Consider the following 23,900-nt stretch of genomic DNA (forward strand, 5'->3'; position numbering starts at 1 on the left):
TTGAAGCCAGACATGTGAGAAGAATTCCAAAAGCATGCCAGTGAGAAGATTTCCTCTGTGTTTGAAAACTTCAGCTGGAATGGCATTGGGACCAGGAGATTTTTTAGTTTTCATTGCTTGGACAGCCTTCAGCACCTCAGCTCATGTGGGTGGATCGGCCAGTGCGTTAGATGTAGACAGTTTGCAGACATTATCCAGTGACTCATCAGAGATCGTTGATAGACGATTAAGTAATTCACTAAGTGTTCACACCACAGTTGGTGGATGGCAGTGCAATCTGCAATGAGAAATTCACCATCAGCTCTTGTTACTGATGTCAAGGCAGATTGAATAGGGCCATACATAGCTTTGACTGCATCAGAGAAGTCTTTGGAGTCATGTTTTACAGCAAGGACCTGTAATTCATCTGCTTTGTGGTTAAACCAAATATTTTGCATTTGGTGGAGTTTGTGTTGGAAAGTGCTGCAAGCTACTCTATATCTGGTTTTTCTCTACTCAGAGAATGGGTCAGTTAAGAGCGTGTCATGCACTTGCCATTTGGCATCAAGATGATTTGATATTTCAGGATCATTATCAACAAATCAGTCTGCATGACAGCATTCTGTATATCCAACACAGTCCACAACGGTAGTGTAGATTCTATCACACAGGGATACCCATTCAGCAGATACATCATCACGGCTCATTGGAAAAATTTCCGAAATGGTAATTAGCAGTGTTGAGGACTGTTTACCAGTTGTTGGATCTTTCAGCCGGGCAACATTTAGATGCTTAACTGGCTGGTTTTTATGCATTTTTGGCCCAATAAAAAAAGAAAACTTTGATCAAACAAGACAGTGGTCAGTTCAGCAACCAGCTCTGCATAATACCTGAGTTATGCACACATCTCACAGGTCCCGCTGTCGGACCAACACATAGCCAATCAGATGCCAGTGATGTGAGTGAGGGTGCATCCAGGTCATTTTATATTTGCATGGGAGCCAAAAGATAGTGTTTTGATAATTAATTGGTGCTCGACACCTGCTGTCAGAAAATGTAAGCCATTACTGTTCAGCTTGCCGACACGATGTTTGCCAAGCATGCCACATCACATGGTGTACATAATCAGCAATACTGTAATAATAAATGAAGAGGGATAAAACTGATGTTGATGACTAAGAATGTGAGAAAAGCTTTCAAGAAAAACTAGAAGGTACATGACATGTATAAGAACACAAACTCTACAGAGGATAAAGAGGATTATGAACTGAAGCCGAAAGGGTGTTAAAAAAAACAACCCTTATTAATGCAGCCAGAATTGACAGACAGAGAAGGATTGCCCATAAAGTGAAGAAAGTCAATAAAAGGATCTCAAAATATTTAAGGAGGAAAAGATCAAAAAGGAGTTAACCACTGAGCCACTAACTTAATCAGTACAGGAAGGACTTAATAACAAATCAACTGGATATTGCTGAAAATGTAAATGCTATCTTCTGTTAGCTATTCACAGGGAAAAGAAAAAGGAAAAATGCCAGAAATGTAAATACATTTTCCAGGGGCGGGTAATACAAAAATAGGGCTTCATTATCAATAACAAAAAAACAACCTCTGTTCAGTGAAGTCACCAAAGCCAGATAAGGTTGTAGGGTTAACTTGTTTGCACCACAGACCCTAGAAAGAAACCCAAATACATATTGGCCCAATAATAGTGATTTTGCACAGACAGCACAAGAACAATTTGATGGACACAAAAGTATTGAATATAACTCCAGCTTTCAGCAAAAGAATTGGGAAGAGCCAGGAAATCAGAGATGAATAATTCTAAGCTGAGTGGCAGTAATGATCCTAGCAACATTGAAGTATGAGACCACAAAGCACTCAGAGAAATATAAAGGAATACAAATTAATCATATGGTTTCATAAAGAGCAAATCTTTAAAAATTTGGTACAATTTCTGAAGAAGAAAGTACAGAGAAGCAGCCGGAGGGAAAGCAGGGGACTTGAATTTCAAAAATTCACTTTGAAGAATAGATGAAGTTAACAAGTTAGTTAATACGAAATGGATAAAGAAATGGAAGCCAAGGGTACAGTAAAAGAAAGTGGATCAGGGAAGTGGAAGATGTTGGATTTAGAATTGGACTTGATACTTTCCATCTGTTTATAATGATTTGGAATATTGATGACATCAGGCCAGGGACGACTACAACAGCTCAACAGAGTCTTTACCATGTTAAGTGAATCCATACTTTGGCAGGAAAAAGGACAAAAAGAACAATAATCTGTAATAAAAGTGTATTGGTATCATTTTCAAAATATGGGTTATTTACTCTGCCTCTCAGATACAAAATCACTAACTTTTATTTATAATATTTGTATTTTACAATACCAATAAACAGAGCTGTCCCTAGCCTACAGCGAATCTGGGGGACTTCCCCAGATCCACGCTTTGGGGGCCCTGCAAGAGGCAGGTGGGAAGGTGAGGTGGGAGGGCAAGCGGGATGAGGAGGCAAACAGGGAGGTGAGCAGCAGGCAGGTAGGCGGGCGGCAGGGAGGAGGAGGAACCCCCTACCAGAACCTGTCTTATGAAAGGAGACTCAAGGAGCTTGGCTTGTTTAGCCTAACCGAAAGAAGGCGGAGGGGAGATATGATTGCTATCTATAAATATATCAGAGGGACAAATACCAAAGAGGGAGAGGAATTATTTAAGCTCAATACCAATGTGGACACAAGAACAAATGGATAAACTGGCCATCGGGAAATTTAGACTTGAAATTAGACGAAGGTTTCTAACCATCAGAGGAGTGAAGTTCTGGAATAGCCTTCCAAGGGAAGCAGTGGGGCCAAAAGACCTATCTGGCTTCAAGATTAAACTCAGTAAGTTTATGGAGGAGATGGTATGATGGGATAACATGATTTTGGCAATTAATTGATCTTTAACTATTCATGGTAAATAGTCCCAATGGCCTATGATGGGATGTTAGATGGGATGGGATCTGAGTTGCTACAGAGTTACTACAGAGAATTCTTTCCTGGGTATCTGGCTGGTGAATCTTGCCCACATGCTCAGGGTTCAGCTGACTGCCATATTTGGGATCGGGAAGGAATTTTCCTCCAGGTCAGATTGGAAGAGGCACTGGGGGTTTTTCACCTTCCTCTGTAGCATGGGGCACAGGTAACTTGCTGGAGGATTCTCTGCACCTTGAAGTCTTTAAACCATGATTTGAGGACTTCAATAGCTCAGACATAGGTGAGAGGTTTATTGCAGGAGTGGGTGGGTGAGATTCTGTGGCCTGCATTGTGCAGGAGTCAGACTAGATGATCATAATGGTCCCTTCTGACCTTAATATCTATGAGTCTATGAGTAACCTCTCCTCCCTGCCAGCGCCTCCTGCCTGCCGGTGGGCCCCACCAATCAGCGCCTCCCCCTCCCTCTCAGTGCCTACTGTAGATCAGATGTTTTGCAGCATTAAGAGGCGCTGAGGGGACGGGAGAGGAGCGAGGGTGCAGCGTGCTTAGGGGAGAGGGTGGAACTGGGTGGGGAAGAGGCAGGGGAGGGCAGGGGTGGGAAGAAGCAGGGCGGGGTGGGGCCTTGGGGGAAGGGGTGGAGTGGTGGTGAGGCCTGGGTGGAGTCAGGGGGGAGCACCCCCCAGCAGTTTAGAAACTCAGCACCTATGTCACAGGCCCTGCACCCCAGTAGGAAGGGCCCTGCAATAAAACATCCAAACATATTTCTGCCTCTTAAAATTTAAATAATAGTCAAGCAACTGTGCACTTACCACACTTTCCAGCCCTCTGGAGAGAAGCTTCACCAGCTTTGCCCCTTGCCACAGCACTGTGCCCAATAGTGTTGAACACTCTTGTCTTAACCTCAGCATCTAGTGTATCCCCAGAACTTTTTGCTGACTGACAGTAACTACATTTAAAATTCAAAATTTCTCTTCCCCTCTCCCAGTGTTAGCTAGAAGAAACACCCACAGGAAATACAAACCAGCAACTAGAACATAGCTCAATAAGTAGCTGCAGCTAATCATGCAATAGCCACTGTATATAAGCTTACAACAGAAGAAAAAAAACTTGACTTCAAACTCCCCCTGATAATGCAAGATCAGGGGTCACAATGTCCTTTTTTATCTATGACCTCATCACAAAAGAGACTTGCAACCTGGCCACAGCATGCAACCAGTCTGGATGACATTGCAGGTACACTGTTAGCATCAATTGACCCCTACTCATTATGCTACAGACCTAGATCCACAGAAAAAAATGATGGAAGGGGAGGAACCATCAGATTCCAGTCCAGCCACATGTACAAGAGAGGCCATCTTTAGACAAAATACTTCAAGAGCATGTAACTACTTTGTAAACCCAGAGACAAGTCCACATCTATCCTGCTAATCTATAGCTCTCCAAAAAGGAAAGGCTTTCTAGAGAAGCTGCCAGAGATGTTGTCTGACATGGTGATAAAGTTCCAAAAACTTCTTGTTCTGAGAAACTTCAACCTCAATGTTGATATCACCTCTGAAACAATGGCCCAAAATCTCCCCCTCAGACTTTCTACCCTTAGTTTCTCACAGGCAATTACTAGACCTATACACAGTGGGCCACACCCATCAGAGCCATTCAAGAGCAACTTCATCCATCACCACCCTGCAGTGTCCTCACAGACTCAGCAAAATCTCAAAATTAATTATATTAAAAGCTGCTGACAGATCTAAAACAACCAGCCCACCAAATTCTAAATACCTCTGCCCAAACCTCCTAAATTACATAAAGATCTACCACAAACAGTTCCCCCATACTCATCCTCCGTACATAATTAACCCATCCATCTCCACTTACATCAAAACAACCTTGTGGGTGTCTCATCCCTGTAGTGCCATCTCCTCATCTGGCCTCTCACTTGAACAATGCTAAGTTTTAATGCTTGGGAATAAAATTTCTTGCCTACCTACTGACCTACATCAACCTTTTCCTTCCATGAAATCTAATTCTATCCTATGTTTCAAGTAGGGCTGAAATTCTTATGGCTGTTTAATTTGATGACTTCAGCTTTGTCATAAATATAAAGGGAAGGGTAAACCCCTTTGAAATCCCTCCTGGCCAGGGGAAAGCTCCTCTCACCTGTAAAGGGTTAAGAAGCTAAAGGTAACCTCGCTGGCACCTGACCAAAATGACCAATGAGGAAACAAGATACTTTCAAAAGCTGGGAGGAGGGAGAGAAACAAAGGGTCTGTGTCTGTCTGTATGCTGCTCTTGCCAGGGACAGAACAGGAACGGAGTCTTAGAACTTTTAGTAAGTAATCTAGCTAGGTATGTGTTAGATTATGATTTCTTTAAATGGCTGAGAAAAGAATTGTGCTGAATAGAATAACTATTTCTGTCTGTGTATCTTTTTTGTAACTTAAGGTTTTGCCTAGAGGGGTTCTCTATGTTTTTGAATCTAATTACCCTGTAAGATATCTACCATCCTGATTTTACAGGGGGGATTTCTTTATTTCTATTTACTTCTATTTTTTTATTAAAAGTCTTCTTGTAAGAAAACTGAATGCTTTTTCATTGTTCTCAGATCCAAGGATTTGGGTCTCTGGTCACCTATGCAAATTGGTGAGGCTTTTTATCCACCATTTCCCAGGAAAGGGGGGGTGCAAGTGTTGGGAGGATTGTTCATTGTTCTTAAGATCCAAGGGTCTGGGTCTGTAGTCACCTAGGCAAATTGGTGAGGCTTTTTACCAAACCTTGTCCAGGAAGTGGGGTGCAAGGTTTTGGGAAGTATTTTGGGGGGAAGGATGCATCCAAACAGCTCTTCCCCAGTAACCAGTATTAGTTTGGTGGTGGTAGCGGCCAGTCCAAGGACAACGGGTGGAATATTTTGTACCTTGGGGAAGTTTTGACCTAAGCTGGTAAAGATAAGCTTAGGAGGTTTTTTCATGCAGGTCCCCACATCTGTACCCTAGAGTTCAGAGTGGGGGAGGAATCTTGACAAGCTTATAGAAACTTATGCCAAAACATCTTTGGCCACTGCCATCATTGCTGATGTTGGCACAGCTTGGAGAACAATGTCAGTTAGATAATTGCTTTGTAGAACCATCAGAGGCAGCACAAAGCTTTGAGCCAAACTTACTGCTAACATGAGGAAGCAAAAGCCACTGAAGGCATCTATTCCATTCCACCCAATTCACTCTTGTGCAGAGTGCCTATGCTTGAAAACACTGCTTACATGAGGCTGATGTGGTGCATAGGCCTTGTGCTGGTCAACTGCACAGGGCTGAATACGATCAGTTACCTTTTGTGGGCACTCAAAAATAGTAGCCATTGCTGCTTTACAAACCTCTTAGCAAGCATCAGAACAAACTAAACACATAAGGTGAAAATCCTGGACCCATCAAAGCCAATGGGAATTTTGCCATTGACTTCAATTACACCATTAGATTGTTATAAAGCTGACTGAAATGTAATAGAAGATCAAACGTTATGTTCTCACAGAAGAGGACAAATTCTGCAGTCAGTCACAGTAGTATAAGCTCACTGATGTCAGAAATCAGTTCAATGTCAATGGAATTCCATCAGGACAAGAGACAGCAGAATTTGGCTCAGTGCCATTAATATATATCACTAATGTCCCTTCCTTTTTTGTCAATCTATTAATTTCCAAGATTGAAAGGTAAATGCTTTGGAATTTCTAGTGAGAGGTATATTGTATTTTCCCACACAAGTATGAAGTGTGGGCTAGATCTGTCCATTTTTTTTACTAGGTACTGTTGTACTTACTTTTTATTTCAGAGATATTTTTAAACAATTATGATATTGTATGCAACCTCATTAACTAGTCAGAGAAGGTCAAATTCATTTCCATCCCATATGCCCAGAGGAAGATCTCTAATTCTTTTATGGACGACAACAACACAGAAAGCAAATCTTTATCAGTGGGCTCACCTATACATATATATTGCTGCTAATTTGTGTTACTAATATACTTAAAATTATTATTATGGGTTCATACCTCTAACAAAGAAATCAATTATTCAGAGCTAAAGGATGATCATATCTGCATTAGTTATTTTTTATTTGAACTGTATACATCAAACAGCTAAAAATAAATTAGGTCAGAATTATACATTACTTTCAATGAACTATGGCCGGACATTATAGGGGATTTAACAGCTACATAATAAAAAATATTTAATTCCCTCAAATCATGCCTATAGTGCCTGATTTTGCTTCCATACATGCTGTTACAGAAACAATCTGGATAACTGACGCACAGTTACTAATATCAGTGTTCTATTTCACATCATATATATTATTTTAAAGTATTTTAACAATAACTAACTAAGAATCCATAAAGAAATGTATAATGGGATTTATAAACTTGATCTCGAATAAGTTAAAATCTTGTTTTCTGGATGGTTAAAATTTCCTCTATACTGGACTGGTAAAAGTCTAGTTCTGTTCATTATTTTATGCTATGTAGCACAATTCCAATATACATATCACACTAGACTGTTGATTATATGGTTTGCAGTAATTAGAGTCACAGAGTTCAAGGCCAGAAGGGACCACAAGATCATAGTCTGACCTCTTCTATATCACAGACCTCTAAACATCATGCAGCCACCCCCATACCAGGTCAACAACTGGAATTAGACCAAAGCATTATAGCCCTCAGGAGCCCAAACTACTGTAAAACAGGTTGTCAAATGACATAAGTTATAACCAAAAAAATGACATTAGTTATGACAAAAAATTCATGGCACACAATATCTTAATTAATACAACATATGTTTCCTGTGGAATGTTATGAGAAAAATTCAAATAAATACTTTTATTTTATAATAAGATTGTTTAAATAGACTCCACTACTCTGGACATAGGCAGAACTAAATTTGTAAAGATACATAGAGGAGTCTTGCTCAATAATGCACTGGATGGCATAAGAAAGACCAGGACCTTTTATGGAAAAAAGCCCGTAGTATCACGGTTTTGTCCAAGAAGTCACAGCCAGGAAAAACATACATCCTTAACTATCATAAACTCTAAATCCCTGAGGCACAAAACATTAATACCAGTAAGTCTACTGAAGACCTCACAGAAATCAGATGTGCAATCACTTTGTTTAATGCACTACAGGATGGCACTCAGATACCACAAAGAAGAGCACAGTATAAAAACACAATCAAAATGGTAAATCTAGGAGACTGCCACACACAAAACAAAATGAGCAGATTCAATGTAAGGATATCTTAAACACTTAGGATTTTACCCTACTCCTTTAAGGGGCTGTAGTAACCCATGGACCTGAGTCTCTGGCTATACTAAAGTAGATGGTTAAACAGGCTGCTCAAACTAAACTGACACGTTTCAGAGTAGCAGCCATGTTAGTCTGTATTCACATAAGCTTTTGTGAGCTACAGCATCCGATGAAGTGAGCTGTAGCTCACGAAAGCTTATGCTCAAATAAATAAGTCTCTAAGGTGCCACTAGTACTCCTTTTCTTTAAACTAAACTGTTATCTTCTGCCTAGTATTTGTGTATATACGTCGAGGTCTAACTCAACATGGGCCATGATACAGGAAAACACTTAGGCATGTGCTTAACTTTAAGCATATGGTTGTCTATTGACTTCAATGAGCTATAAGCATCCTTTCTTGAATCAGGACTCTGTGTTGTAATGAAACAGTTTGACACTTTGATACAAAGTTGTTTCATTACAACACAGATCAAACAGGAGATACATTTCAATCAGTACTAAGTAGCAGCTGCCCTTAATAATTTTAAAAATGAAATAAACTACTGTATTATGTCACGTTATGACATGTAAATAGCAGAAGCGCTATATACATACATACATACATATACACACACACACACACATATTTCCCATGAACCAGGAACACTGAGTTTTGACCAGGTATAGTGCATTAATTAGTTAATGACTAGCAAGAGTATTAAGATATACTGGCTTTGCCACTGGCCTTTATCTGTTTTACCTTATCTTTACTTTACCTCCAAATGTATTATTATTATTAATGCTGAAGTAGTGATATTCCTAATAATTTGATCCTATAGCCATTCCATATGCAGAACTCCCAATGATGTCAATAAGAGTAGCTCCTTTATGTTTTCAACAGAAGAAATATTCAATTCCAATTAAGCTATGCTAAAAATTATAATAATTAATAATAGTAAGTCATCTCCCTGCTCTAATTTGCCCCGAACTTCTCAGAATCATCACTGAGCAGGTGTGTTTCTAGTGGGATCCTACAAGGATCAGTTCTTGTCCCTACCTGATTTAATATTTGTAACAATGACTCCGAAGAAAACATAAAATCATTACTGATAAAATATGGATAAGACACACAAAGATTAGGAGATTGGTAAATAAGAGGATGGGTCACTTATATAGAGCAATCTGAATCGCTTGGTAAACTGAGCATAAGCAACCAATATATATTTGAATACAGCCAAATGTAATGACATTCATCTAGGAACAAAGAATGCAGGCCATACTTACAGAATGGAGGGAGCTCTATCCTGGGAAGCAGTGACTTCAAAAAAGATCTGGGGGTCATGGCGGATAAGTAGCTGAATATGCACTCCTAGTGTGACACTGTGGTCAAAAAGGCTAATATGATCCTTGGATGTATGAATAGGAACATCAAATAGAAGTGGAGAGGTTATATTTAGGGCTGTCAAGCAATTAAAAAAATTAATCGCAATTAATCAGGTGATTAATTGCACTGTTCATAATAGAATACAATTTAAATATTTTGGAAGTTTTCTACATTTTCAAATATACTGATTTCAATTACAACACAGAATACAAAGTGTACAGTGCTCACTTCATATTTATTTTCTATTACAAATATCTGCACTGTAAAAAAACAAAAGAAATAGTATTTTTCAATTCATCTAATACAAGTACTGTAGTGCAATCTCTTTATCATGAACATTAAACTTACAAATGTAAAATTATGTACAAAAAAAACTGCATTAAAAAATAAAACAATGTAAAACTTTAGAGCCTACAAGTCCACTCAATCCTACTTCAGCCAATCACTCAGACAAACAAGTTAATTTACATGTGTAGGAGATAATGCTGCCCACTTCTTGTTTACAATGTCACCTGAAAGTGAGAACAGGCATTCTCAGGGCACTGTTGTAGCCGGGGTCGCAAGATATTTAAATACCAGTGCGCTAAAGATTCACATGTCCCTTCATGCTTCAACCATCATTACACAGGACATGCATTCATGCTGATCACGGGTTCTGCTTGATAACAATCCAAAGCAGTGCAGATTGATGCATGTTCATTTTCATCATCTGAGTAAGATGCCACCAGAAGAAGGCTGATTTTCTTTTTTGGTGGTTCAGGTTCTGTTGTTTCTGCATCGGAGTATTGCTCTTTTAGGACTTCTGAAAGCATGCTCCACATGTCGTCCCTCTCAGATTTTGGAAGGCACTTCAGATTCTTAAACCTTGGGTCGAGTACTGTAGCTATCTTTAGAAATCTCACATTGGTACCTTTGTGTTTTGTCAAATTTGCAGCAAAAGTGTTCTTAAAACAAACAACATGTGCTGGGTCATCATCCAAGACTGCTATAACATGATATATATGGCAGAATGCTGGTAAAATAGAACTGGAGACATACAATTCTCCACCAAGTTCAGTTTAATTAACATTTAGGTTTTTTTAACTAGCATCATCAGCATGGAAGCATGTCCTCTGGAATGATGGCCAAACCATGATGGGGCAAACAAATGTTTAGCCTATCTGGCAGGTAAATACTTTGCAATGCCAGCTACAAAAGTCCCATGGAAATGCCTGTTCTCACTTTCTGGTGACACTGTAAATAAGAAGTGGGCAGAATTATCTTCTGTAAATGTAAACAAACTTGTTTGTCTTAGCGATTGGCTGAACCAGAAGTAGGACTGAGTGGACTTGCAGGCTCGAAAGTTTTGCATTGTTTTGTTTTTGAGTCCAGTTATGTAACAAAAAAAATCTACATTTGTAAATTGCACTTTCGTGATAAAAAGATTGCACTATAGTACTTGTATGCTGTGAATTGACAAATACTGTTTCTTTTGTTCATTGTTTTTACAGTGCAAATATTTGTAATCAAAAATAGTAATATATATACAGTAAATAGTAAGCAGTGTTGTAATAGAAATCAACATATTTGAAAATGTAGAAAAACATCCAAAAATATTTTATAAATTTCAGTTGATATTCTATTGTTTAACAATGTGATTAAACCTGCGATTAATAGCGATTAATTTTTTTAATCATGATACATTTTTTGAGTTAATTGCATGTGTTAGCTGTGATTAATTGACAGCCCTAATTATATTACATCTGTATTTGGTACCTGTGTGACTGCTAGTGGAATACTGTGTCCAGGTCAGAGGTCCACACTTCAAGAAGGATATTGAAAAGTTGGAGAGCGTTCAGAGAAGAACCACAAGAATGATCAGCGGATTAGAAAACATTCTTTATTGTGAGAGGCTAAAGGAATAAATAAAGAAATAAAGGGCTCTTCAAAGTAGCATACAAAGTTATAGGCCACAAGTTTAAGATAGATAAATTCTTAATAGAAATAGTTTGCAAATTTTTAACAGTGAGGGTAGTTAACCACTGAAACAATTTGTTGTGGGAGATTCTCCATCTTTGGAAGTCTTTAAATCAAGATTGAATGGTTTTCCTAAAAGATATGCTCTAGTTTAACCATAGTTATTGGACATGAAGCAGGAATTAATTCATAGAAGTGCTATGTTATTAGAAGTGTTATTCCAGGGGTCAGTCTGATCACAGTGGTCCCTGCTGGCCTTAAAAATCTATGAATCTGTACTTGCTGTTTTTACATGCAGAACTCCCGTGAAAGGAAGGCAAAACATCGCCCTTAGTGAGGATCATCCTTTAAGATCTGGGCAGGATACAATCTGATTGTTGCATTTCCCCCCAGATCTGTAAGGTTATTATTGAAAGCAGGAAAAAGTTGCCAGGATATTTCATGTGCTAAGACTTATTAGTGGGTGGGAGTGGGCTTTGTGATTTTATAGAATAGATAAAGTAAAGTTATTAGTCTGAGCATGAATTGCTCTCATTTGTGTTCTTGCAGTCCAGAGGAGAAATAACCCCAGTAAATATCATGAAGTCAAGCAGGAAGATCAGGGCATTTTGTTATAAACCAGTCTAAGTAACTAGAGTAAAAGTTTTGCATAAATTCACAAACCTCCCATTTGCTTGACATTAATACCTTTCCAGCTTTCAACAACAACTTCAGATCTGGTAAAAAGAAGCAACATTTTTGTTGCATTCTTCCGCTAGAAAGCACAATGTTTGGATAATATTCTACCCTATGTTTTTATGCAAAAACGCTATTGCCTTGAGCTGGTGAGCTCAGTGTGTTTAAAACAAATGAGAGTGACATCTAGCCCAGTGTCAGCAGACTGGAGCTCCTCCTAGGAAGTAGTAGTAAAAAGTCAGCCCTCAAATTTAAGCATATGCTTAAGTTTATCTCTGTTCAGCAAAGCAATGAAGCACATTCTTTTGTCTTAATGAAGTGAATGGCACTTTAGCATATCCCTAAAGTTAAACACATGGTTAAGCACTTTGCTGAATAGGGATTGACTGCTGAACTGGGGCTTGAGACACCAGCATTGTTACTACAGAAATACTGCAAGAGAGAAAGGGCCAAGATATGTATGGTGTGGTATAAAGGCTCTATTAACATATGTTCTGGATAACCACATTACTCACAAATGCTGAAGATATAAATTAGCTATGCAGGTCACTGAAAACTCATCCTACTAAAAGTTTTACACAACCCCAATATGTATTATTTATATGCCATATATTTTACTCAAAAACTATTTTAGGAAAACAACTGATAAATTTAACTCAAGTATAAATATTACCTGTTTTGCTATGCATAACCATTGTAAGACTGAGTACCTTAGAACCTACCATGGGCAAAAGAAGAGGTTGTATGCTGGAAAGCTGTGAATTGTCCTGTTGCAATGGTACAATTCTCTCATTTCTAGCCCCAAAGGTTCAAACGATATCAGAACTTAAACCTGTCTCATGTCCAAGCCTGAATATTACTTGTTCTGCATGTCAGAGCAGTGTAATGTAGTGGTAGTGGTGATTTTACATTTGTGGGGAAAGTAGAAGACATTTCTCTGCAGACAACTTTTAGATTAAGACTTTCATCAGCACAAATTCATTTAAAAAGCTTTACACACACCAATGGGACTTGGAAAAAGAAGAGATGAAAACAACTGTTTTGACTTTCTATGATTTCTTCATAAATGTTATTTAATGCTTTGATGATAAGGCCAGAGAGACTCAGAAATATATTAGGCAGACAGGCAGATAGACATACAATATATACGTTTTTATTCACCATGCATTTGGTTACCTAAGAGCTTTATTCTGTACCCTTTACTCACATTTTGTAGTCCTCAGGCATGAGAACAGTCCAGCTGAAGTCTATCCATGTGGGAAAAGGTTACAGAATTGGGGACCAGGGAAGAGTATTATCACTGAATTTTTCCTTTGATATAACCCCAATATTCCAGGTGTTTTTCATTGTATTAAGTCATACGAGTCTTGTATAATGCAATTTTGTTAGTCTGAGCATACTGTCAATTGCTTCTTATTAATTACTGTACTTTTAATCCGGATTAACACAAAATTGTAAAGAACTGAGAATCTTCATCAATAATTAGTTCGTTTTCTGGGGATGTTGAGGAATTTTTATGTAAAACTTGGTTTCCAACAGTATTATTAAAGTTGATGCTACCTGTTGGTTGGTTTGCTCCCTCCCTCTCTTGGCACTTCTCCCACTGAGCCTGTCAAGGTTCCTCCCCCACTCTGAACTCTAGGGTACAGATGTGGGGACCTGCATGAAAAACCTCCTAAGCTTATCTTTACCAGCTTAGGTCAAAACTTCCCCAAGGTACAAAATATTCCACCCGTTGTCCTTGGACTGGCCGCTACCACCACCAAACTAATACTGGTTACTGGGGAAGAGCTGTTTGGACGCGTCCTTCCCCCCAAAATACTTCCCAAAACCTTGCACCCCACTTCCTGGACAAGGTTTGGTAAAAAGCCAATTTCACCAATTTGCCTAGGTGACTACAGACCCAGACCCTTGGATCTTAAGAACAATGAACAATCCTCCCAACACTTGCACCCCCCCTTTCCTGGGAAATGGTGGATAAAAAGCCTCACCAATTTGCATAGGTGACCAGAGACCCAAATCCTTGGATCTGAGAACAATGAAAAAGCATTCAGTTTTCTTACAAGAAGACTTTTAATAAAAATAGAAGTAAATAGAAATATCCCCCCTGTAAAATCAGGATGGTAGATATCTTGCAGAGTAATTAGATTCAAAAACATAGAGAACCCCTCTAGGCAAAACCTTAAGTTACAAAAAAGATACACAGACAGAAATAGTTATTCTATTCAGCACAATTCTTTTCTCAGCCATTTAAAGAAATCATAATCTAACACACACCTACCTAGATTACTTACTAAAAGTTCTAAGACTCCATTCCTGGTCTATCCCCGGTAAAGACCAGCATATAGACAGACACAGACCCTTTGTTTCTCTCCCTCCTCCCAGCTTTTGAAAGTATCTTGTTTCCTCGTTGGTCATTTTGGTCAGGTGCCAGCGAGGTTACCTTTAGCTTCTTAACCCTTTACAGGTGAGAGGAGCTTTCCCCTGGCCAGGAAGGATTTCAAAGGGGTTTACCCTTCCCTTTATATTTATGACAGAGCCCGATTCCTCCTTCACTTGCATGCATTTAATCCCATTGATTTTGAGGGTATACCTAAACTGTAATCCAAGGTGTGACTGCAGCACAGGTAGCCATACTTGTGTCATCTTCCCCCAAGGAAAAAACAGTATGGCTAAAAACAGTAGTGTATGTGCAGAGGCTTCTGTGCAGGCTGTACAAGCATGCTGGGGCCATGGGTGTATACCAGAGGTGGGCAAACTACAGCCCGTGGGCCACATGCATCCCGCGGGACCGTCCTGCCCAGCCCCTGAGCTCCTGGCTCGGGAGGCTAGTCCCCGGTCCCTCCCCTGCTGTCCCCCCTCCCCCGCAGCCTCAGCGCACCACGCCACCGGCACAATGTTCTGGGCAGTGGGGCTGCAGAGCCCAACCTGACCCAGTGCTCTGGGTGGCGCAGCTGTAAGCGCCGCCAGCCACTGGTGCTCCAGGCAGTGTGGTAAGGGGGCAGGGGGCGTTGGATAGAGGGCAGGGGAGTTCGGTGGTTGTGGTCAGGGGTCGGGGGTGTGGATAGGGGTTGGAGGTGGTCAGAGGGTGGGGAACAGGGGAGTTGAACAGGGGGGCAGGGGTCAGTCCGGGGTGAAGAGTCTGGGGGTGGTCAGGGGACAGGGAGCAGGGGGTGGTGGATGGGGCAGGAGTCCCGGCAGGCTGTCAGGGGACAGGAGGGTTGGATGGGGCAGGAGTCCCAGGGGAGCCGTCAGGGGGTGAGAAGCAGGGGGAGTCGGATAGGAGGCAGGGGCCAGGCCACGCCTGGCTGTTTGGGGAGACACAGCCTCCCTTAACTGGCCCTCCATACAGTTTTGGAAACCCAGTGTGGCTCTCAGACCAAAATGTTTGCCTGCCCCTTGTGTATATTCACCTTGCTAGCCCATGTTGAAGCCTGTGCCACTGCTGTTTTTATCCATGCTTGCAGAGGTGAAGCTAGCATGGGCATGTCTACCTCTGCTGCAATCACACCTCAGACTACAGTGTAGGCATATGCTAAAAATCAGTAAAGGAGAAAAAATTTGAGTTACTGTGTAATTTTAGCAGTGAGCCGAAAAATGTCTGCCCTTAAGGGACACCAGGGACTCTTAGACTCTTTGTCACCAGTGCAAGAGCCTGGGAACCTCTCAATGTTGCTTTCTTTCTCTCATCTTCCCTCCCTATCTCCCTTAGTTTCTCTTTACTCATTGTGGCTCCTACTATTCCAAATTGTGGAAAAATGAAATTTCGCACCAAACCGCACTCAGAAGAGCTGGAGCAGCTTGCACATAACTACCTTCATGAAACTATGTTGAAAGCATCGATGCTCACTCAGCACCAGGAGTGACCAACAGTAGTGGCACATAGGCAACATAAGGCCTGATCCAACAAGCAGCAAAAGTTAATGTGAATATTTTCATTTACTTCTGTAGACACTGGATCATGCCCATAATGAAGAGAGGCCAATGAATTTTTCAGGTCACTAAAGTTTTTAAGGCTGCATCTTAAGTCTTTGTCTATAATAAGTTTATATAGCTATACATACACAAAATTACCACTGTTGCTGACACTGGTTCAACTTCAGTGGAAGTAGCAAAGGTGAGTGCTTGCAGCCACCAGCATTTTTAATATGGAGTCATTTAATATTTAACATTTAATATGGAGTCTAAGCAGAATTAAACAACAAAGTGTTAACAACCCCATCAGGCACCAAGAGCCTGGCCCAGCCTACACTAGACTAGTGTTCCCACTGTGGAGCTGCACCAGTATTCTCAACAGTGAGTCTTTCTTGGATAAAGGGCATGCCTCATAAAAATGTCCCAGACTGTTCCATGCAATGGATTTCAGTTGGTTTTCTTAAATACATCATAAACATTACATAGCCGCTCACCATGATCCAGAGGAAGCTGGTTGTTTAACAAACCTCCAATTACAGGAAGCTAATTGACTTTCACTCTAGCAGTGGTATGACCATAACTAACACATCACTCTAAACAAAGACACTCACAAGTACCCTTGACACAGGGAATAGATAAGTAAGATAATCTTCTTTGTCACATGCTACTTATAGAATATGTTCTTATGGCCACCCCATGAGTGCAGACTAGTAAAAACAGGCTCCATAGAGAATCAGCAACAGAAGTGAAATCCCTGCATGTGACTGGATACACATTGCTTGGCTGGATTTGTAGCTCTAATATACTTACAAAAACATATCTTCATAGATGTGGGCAAAGAGTTGGCTTTGGAACCTGAACTGTGATGGGATGGGTATCCTGTCACATGCACACATGGAGTGTTAAATATTCTGCATTAAACGAAAGTGTTGGGGAAATGACCTTGGCTGAGGCCTTTACATGCTATTCGTGTGAACTGCAATACAACAGTATTCCAGAAACCTACAATATAGTGCCAACTGAGGACCTAGCTATAGTAAGACCAATCAATGTTAACTAATCCTTTATGAAACAACCTTCTAAACATGAAAAGGGAAGGAGAAATTACAGGAGATTACAGTTCAGCAGACATAACAAATAAATAAGGGTTTGGCTCTGAGCCATATCTTGGCAGGGGCTGATCAACTCCCATAAACTTCACTGACTGCATCTTCCAGGATTGGTCCTGCAAATATGCCAAGTGCCATGATGCCACATGCTCTTTGTATAAAGACAACAATGGCTTTGGGTCTAACACCTAAGCGAACGAGTTGATATTAGACTCTGCAGGTAATGAAGAAGGATTCTGAAAACAGGATTTGCTTCAGAACTATTTTTAACCTTTGGGAATATGAGAGAGTGTTTACTATTTCAATTCATTATGCAGAGCACAGATCCACAGCACAACTAGCTGCACACACATTAAATCTATTAACATTTATAGAAATTAAATGTGTCTCACTGTAGAATAGAGGGCCATATTTTGTCCCCCTGCACTAAAATCTGTGGGAGGAAGGCAGAAGGCCCATTCTTGGAATGACTGTCTCACTAGGAAAGGATTTCATGGGTTCACAGACAAGGCAGAAGTACAGGCTCCAAACTCTTTGGGGAGAGGATACTGCAGCCATATAATGAGATCTGATGTCTCCATGGTGATGACCGGTCCCCTTTCCCCCAAGGCAGCTAGATCCCTCAGGAAACAAACTGCTACTGGCTTCCTCTGGACCCCATACCTCCGCAAACCCATCTTTCTTGCCCCCTTCTGTGCCCACAACCAGTTCTGCAGGCTTCTTCTCATATAAATAGAAAGGAACATGTTTGCCATAGTTATTAGGGAACAATCCTGAACGGACAGGGGGATGAACTAGAATGACCTAACAGAGCTTTCCCTCTCTACTGTTTATGATTCCGTAGCTCCACTAGTGATCATGAGAATGCTAATTTATGAATGGCTGAGCTACAAGTGAATTACAGTACAGCTGTAATGGAGTGTGATCTGTGGAGCATGGAGGAGGCAGGAATACGGAGCTCAGTGTATTATTCCTTTTACATATGAGCTGATGTTCAGTTTAGAAGAGAAAAAACCACTTAATGATGCAGCTGATGTCTTGTTAGAAAACATCTGAACTGTGACCAATTTTTCCTGACAAGAACTCATAATCGGTATAAAAATGAGATGCTTAGTCATTGGGAAAATAAACACTAAATCAGTGACGTAAATTGAGTCAATGATGGAATCTGATTTTTTTTCTTTTTTAGTAAAGAAGAAATTTTTAACTTGTTGAATAAGCCAGTGCATTTATAAGCTTCCTTCTCTTCAGCATCAAAAGGAAAGTAAGAGTACAGGACCTAGAGGATAAACAGTGAAATAAAACTTTTTCTTAGTATTTTAAAATTCAAAGCATGCATGTCTTTGCATAAGGCCATGCATGTGTGACTAGCACCAAATATCCTTGACAACTTTTAGCCTCTTACCATATTTGAATGAAGGGCAAATCTAGAAGATAATTTAATTTGACAGACCTCTACGCTCTCTCCTATAGAGAAAGACATGAGTTTTCCACAAGACAGAAGTAATCCTTGTAACAGAATGTAGTTACTTGCTGATCACATACCATAGACATTCAACTGATAAGAAGGAAGATAAGCCAAACTGTTTTGGAAATGTTTTGTCAGTCTTAATTAATACATAAATAAACAATGGACCCAGATTCTGGCCAGCTAGTGAGTGAGTGCCCAAGATACGGGGGTGGCTCAGCTAACTGCTCCCTCAAAACTTGCACCCCCGCACAGGGCCTTGCCAGAGTCCCTTTGAGAAGCAGAGTCCTTGTTCCCTATTAGCACCCCTGTGGACACTAGCTGTCAGAAAAAGGGTTTGAATGGGGTCAGCTGAGAACAGGAGCACATCACCGTCCTTCTCTGCCCTTGGAGGTGGCACAGAGGAGAGAACATACTAGGTCCCTCTCCTAGGTGGGCAGAGCTACCACTCTGGCATTCATGCCTTGTAAGCTCCCAGAAGCAATTTTAGCTGACACAGCCAGAATTCCTCCTGGAGGCTCCAACTGCAAACCTGCCCCTCTGCACTGTCAGTCTGTCAGAGGGCACCAAGGACACAATCTTGATGAATAAATAATAATATTTATATGTATTTAGTACATTTCATCCCAAAGGATCCCACAGCAATTTTCAACTGTAAAAACACAGCATCACCGAAACTCAGCTACATCTGGGATGAAGGGAGGCAACCAACTATGCAGTTTAATGTGAAAAAGTGTGCATGGGACAGTTTTTGCCAAGGATTCTGGGGAGAAAAACAACTTTTACAGAAAGTGCCATGGGATATTTATAAAACACTACAAATATCAACAAGCTTTCTTGTAAAAAACTATCATTTCTATACGTCTTACGGGTTTTTCTAGGCCTCTGACTGACCCAAATACTACGTGTATATGTGTGCGGATACATATGGTCCAGCACAACAGAACTGTCGGTATTCTCTCAGTGTGCCGGGATGGCAATTTTTTTGTTATGTATCATTTGCAGCTTGCTGCAGTCATCACACAAAAATCAGTATATATCCCTCCTGCAGAGAGAAATATATATATTCAATTGTTTTTTTAAGCTTCCCTCTTCACTGCAGTGTGACAAGCTTTATGAGAAAGCCATATTTTATATACACATGCATATGTATTGTGATACAGCGTGGCCAGAAGGCAGCAGGAGAGTGATATAGGAGAGTTATGTAAGCCCCAGGATGAGGAGAAGCCTTATTCCCTGTAGAGAGAAGAAAGGTTTCTATAGATTAATTAAAAGCACCTGAAGCTAGTCACCTGATAAAACCCCCATGCTTCAATCAGTCGGGGGAAGGAGTTGGAGCAGAGTGCAGTTTGGAGGAGTTGAAGTAGAGGAGAGTGTGGAGAAGTGCCGTGGCTGCCTAGAAGACCACGACCCTAGGTAAAGAGACACCTGGTTTGTGCAGAGAGAGAGAGAGGGCAGGAAGCCCCACAAGCTGAAGAGCAGGAGAGGGAAGTAGCCAAGGGGAAGGAAGCACTAGTTCAAGTGGTTTACCACTATCCCTAGGGCCCCTGGGCTGGGACCCGGAGTAGACGGCAGGCCCAGGTCCCTCTCTCTCCACTACCCTTCTCTGGGTTACTAGTGGAACAGTAAATACCCTAGTTCAGAGGCAGAAAACTGAGCCCTGAACTGCCCCCAAGAAGAGGAAGCGCGGGACCAATCATAATCATACCGGCAACTTGCCACAGTATATACACACACATATAAACAATTACTTATCTTGTTTTTGAAAGTTCTTTCCAAGTTTAGCAGACACTCAACAAAGTATCACTGTTGTCTATTGGTAGCCAGGTGTCTCAAATCATATTCGCATCATAAATAGCAATAATGGCAAAATCATGAAGACCTTTAAAATGTACCCTAGAGTCCAAATTTCTATTACTGGCTATCCACAATTGTATATGCAAAAATAAACCCCACTATGATAACATGCATGACCAGAGAGACATCTAAGTCTGGGCCTATCTGTCTTGGAGATGTTATATAATGGCTTTTCTGTTATGGTCCCTTTATGGGTTATGTGTTCCATCCCAATAGCACTGGAGAGTGGAGAAACCATACACTCGGATTGTATATGGATTTAATTACTATTGCTATACAACACACCAAACTATCTCAGAGAACAATACCTCAGAATTATACATGCCTTTCCTTTAAAGATTTCAAAGTGCTTTACAAAGATTAATGAATTAAGCTTCACAACCGCTCTGTGAGATAGGGATGCATTATCCTCACTTTAAAGCGATGGACACTGAGGCACAGACAGGCAAAATGATTTATCCAAGGTCTCACATCAGGACAGTGGCAGAGCTGAGTCATGAGTCCTGACTTCCATTCATCTACTGTAACCTATTGTACTGCAACACAAAATCAATTTAAAGCTATCTAACAAATGAGCCACTTTGTTTTTTTTCCGCAAGTTTTCTTGTCCATGTACCTTTTATATCGCAGTGAAATGTTATCTACTAAGCCCCTCAGTCAGTTCCCAGAAATCTGAAACAAAGCTTCTCAAAAATGTCAAACATAATGAAAAAAACAGAAAGCGGGTTACAGCCACTTCTGTGGTTCCCTCTCTCAGAGGCTTTGTAGATTCTTTTAACTTCATTAATTAAACCTGACTTACAGGAGCATGCTACCACCTCCGCTGCTGCTGTTCTCAACAGTATCAGTATATTCCTATCCCTCAGAAGAATACCTCTTGAAGAACAACACAGTGCTAGTATTAGCTGACAGTTCAAGAAACCATTTCATAGAACCTTATGATTTTAAGGTCAGACGGGACCATTATGATCATCTAGTCTGACCTCCTGCCCAATGCAGGACACAGAATCTCACCCACCAACTCCTGTAACAAACCCCTAACTTATGTCTGAGCTACTGAAGTCCTCAAATCGTGGTTTGAAGACTTCAAGTTGCAGAGAATCCTCCAGCAAGTGACCCGTGCCCCACACTGCAGAGGAAGGCGAAAAACCCCCATGGCCTCTGCCAATCTGCCCTGAAGGAAAATTCCTCCCCGATCCCAAATATGGCTATCAGCTAAACCCTGAGCATGTGGGCAAGACTCACCAGATAGACACCCAGGAAAGAATTCTCTGTAGTAACTCAGATCCCACTCCATCTAACATCCCATCACAGGCCATTGGGCATATCTATCGCTAATAGTCAAAGATCAATTAATTGCCAAAATTAGGCAATCCAATCATATAATCTCCTCCATAAACTTATCAAGCTTAGTCTTGAAGCCAGATACGTCTTTTGCCCCCACTGCTCCCCTTGGAAGGCTGTTCCAGAACTTCACTCCTCTAATGGTTAGAAACAGTCATCTAATTTCAAGTCTAAACTTCCTGATGCCCAGTTTATATCCATTTGTTCTTGTGTCCACATTGGTACTGAGCTTAAATAATTCCTCTCCCTCCCTGGTATTTATCCCTCTGATATTTTATAGAGAGCAATCATATCTCCCTTCAGCCTTCCTTTGGTTAGGCTAAACCAAGCTCTGAGTCTCCTTTCATAAGACAGGTTTTCCATTCCTCAGATTATCCTACTAGCCCTTCTCTGTACCTGTTCCAGTTTGAATTCATCTTTCTTAAACATGGGAGACCAAAACTGCACACAATATTCCAGATGAGGTCTCACCAATGCCTTATATAACGGTACTAACACCTCCTTATCTCTACTGGAAATACCTCGCCTGATGCATCCCAAGACCACATTAGCTTTTTTCACAGCCATATCACATTGGTGGCTCATAGTCATCCTGTGATCAATCAATACTCCGAGGTCCTTCTCCTCCTCTGTTACTTTCAAGTGATGCGTCCCTAGTTTGTAACAGATTTGGGGGATTTGTTATTAATCCCTAATTGCAGGACCTTGCACTTTTCACAATTAAATTTCATCCTATTACTATTACTCCAGTTTACAAGGTCGTCCAGATCTTCCTGTATGATATCCCGGTCCTTCTCTGTATTGGCAATACCTTCCAGCTTTGTGTCATCTGCAAACTTTATTAGCACACTCCCGCTTTTTGTACCAAGGTCAGTAATAAAAAGATTAAATAAGATTGGTCCCAAAACCAATCTTTGAGGAACTCCACTAGTAATCTCCTTCCAGCCTGACAGTTCACCTCTCAGTGTGACCTGCTGTAGTCTCCCCTTTAATCAGATATTTTCCTGAAGGCCAGAGGCCAAATCCTCAACTGGTGTAAACTGGCAAGGGACAAGTGAAATCCCTGGAGCTTTGTAGTTTTACAAAAGCTGAGGATCTGGCCCCAAATTCCTACCTTAGGACCTGCTCCTGCTCCTCTGGAGCCAATGAAAAACTCCATGGGAGCAGGATAAGGCCTTTTGTTACTGTGCTGTCAGGCAAACCCACTGCAACTGTCAGGCAAGCACAGTGCAATGGATATTTCAGTCTTGATCCAGCTCCATTATTATTTATTTTATGGTAGTACCCAGAGTGCAATCAGCATTGTACACACACACAAAGATACAGACCCTGCTCTAAAGAGCTTACAGTCTACGATGTTAAATCCTATACCAACTGCTGTTTCTTTATGGTGAGCTAAACTTTCTCCCAGTTAATGCCTCAATTCCTCCCTCTTTTCATTATGCTGACAAATGTCCTCTTTCTCCTACCTCAGAGGACACTGGCCTTCCTTTTCTGAGTCATATAGAACAAGGTGCCGTCACAATGGTCACTAGGGGGCAAGTGAAATGGCAGCTCTGCAATGGGGTGTGGAACACCTCATGAGCAGCCTTTCTCCTCTGTGCTGCCCTTGAAGTCTCCACACTGCTCAAGTGGAGAGGAGCATGTAGCCCCTAGTGAGCAGCCCTTCCACACCACAGCACAACTTGCTTAATTGCGTAAGTTTTAAGCCATAAACCACCTGAGTGATCTTCCTGCTCGACAAGAGATAAAGGCAGAAAATAGCATTAAAGATTTAAAGTAAAGAACACTGCAGACTAAAATGAGAGCAGCACCATTCACGTCATTAGAGCTAAGCGTTTTTCAGCACTTTTATTATAATGCTCATTTCTCTGCTGTCACTCCAGGCTAAAATTTGGCAGAGCATAAAACTCCAAGCACAGAGACACAATAAGAAGAGGGTGAAAAAAAGGAGCAACGGCTCCAAGGATGGCACCCAGCGATACC

Source organism: Lepidochelys kempii, chromosome 7 (assembly GCF_965140285.1).
Source record: "Lepidochelys kempii isolate rLepKem1 chromosome 7, rLepKem1.hap1, whole genome shotgun sequence".
Classification (NCBI taxonomy): Eukaryota; Metazoa; Chordata; order Testudines; family Cheloniidae; genus Lepidochelys; species Lepidochelys kempii.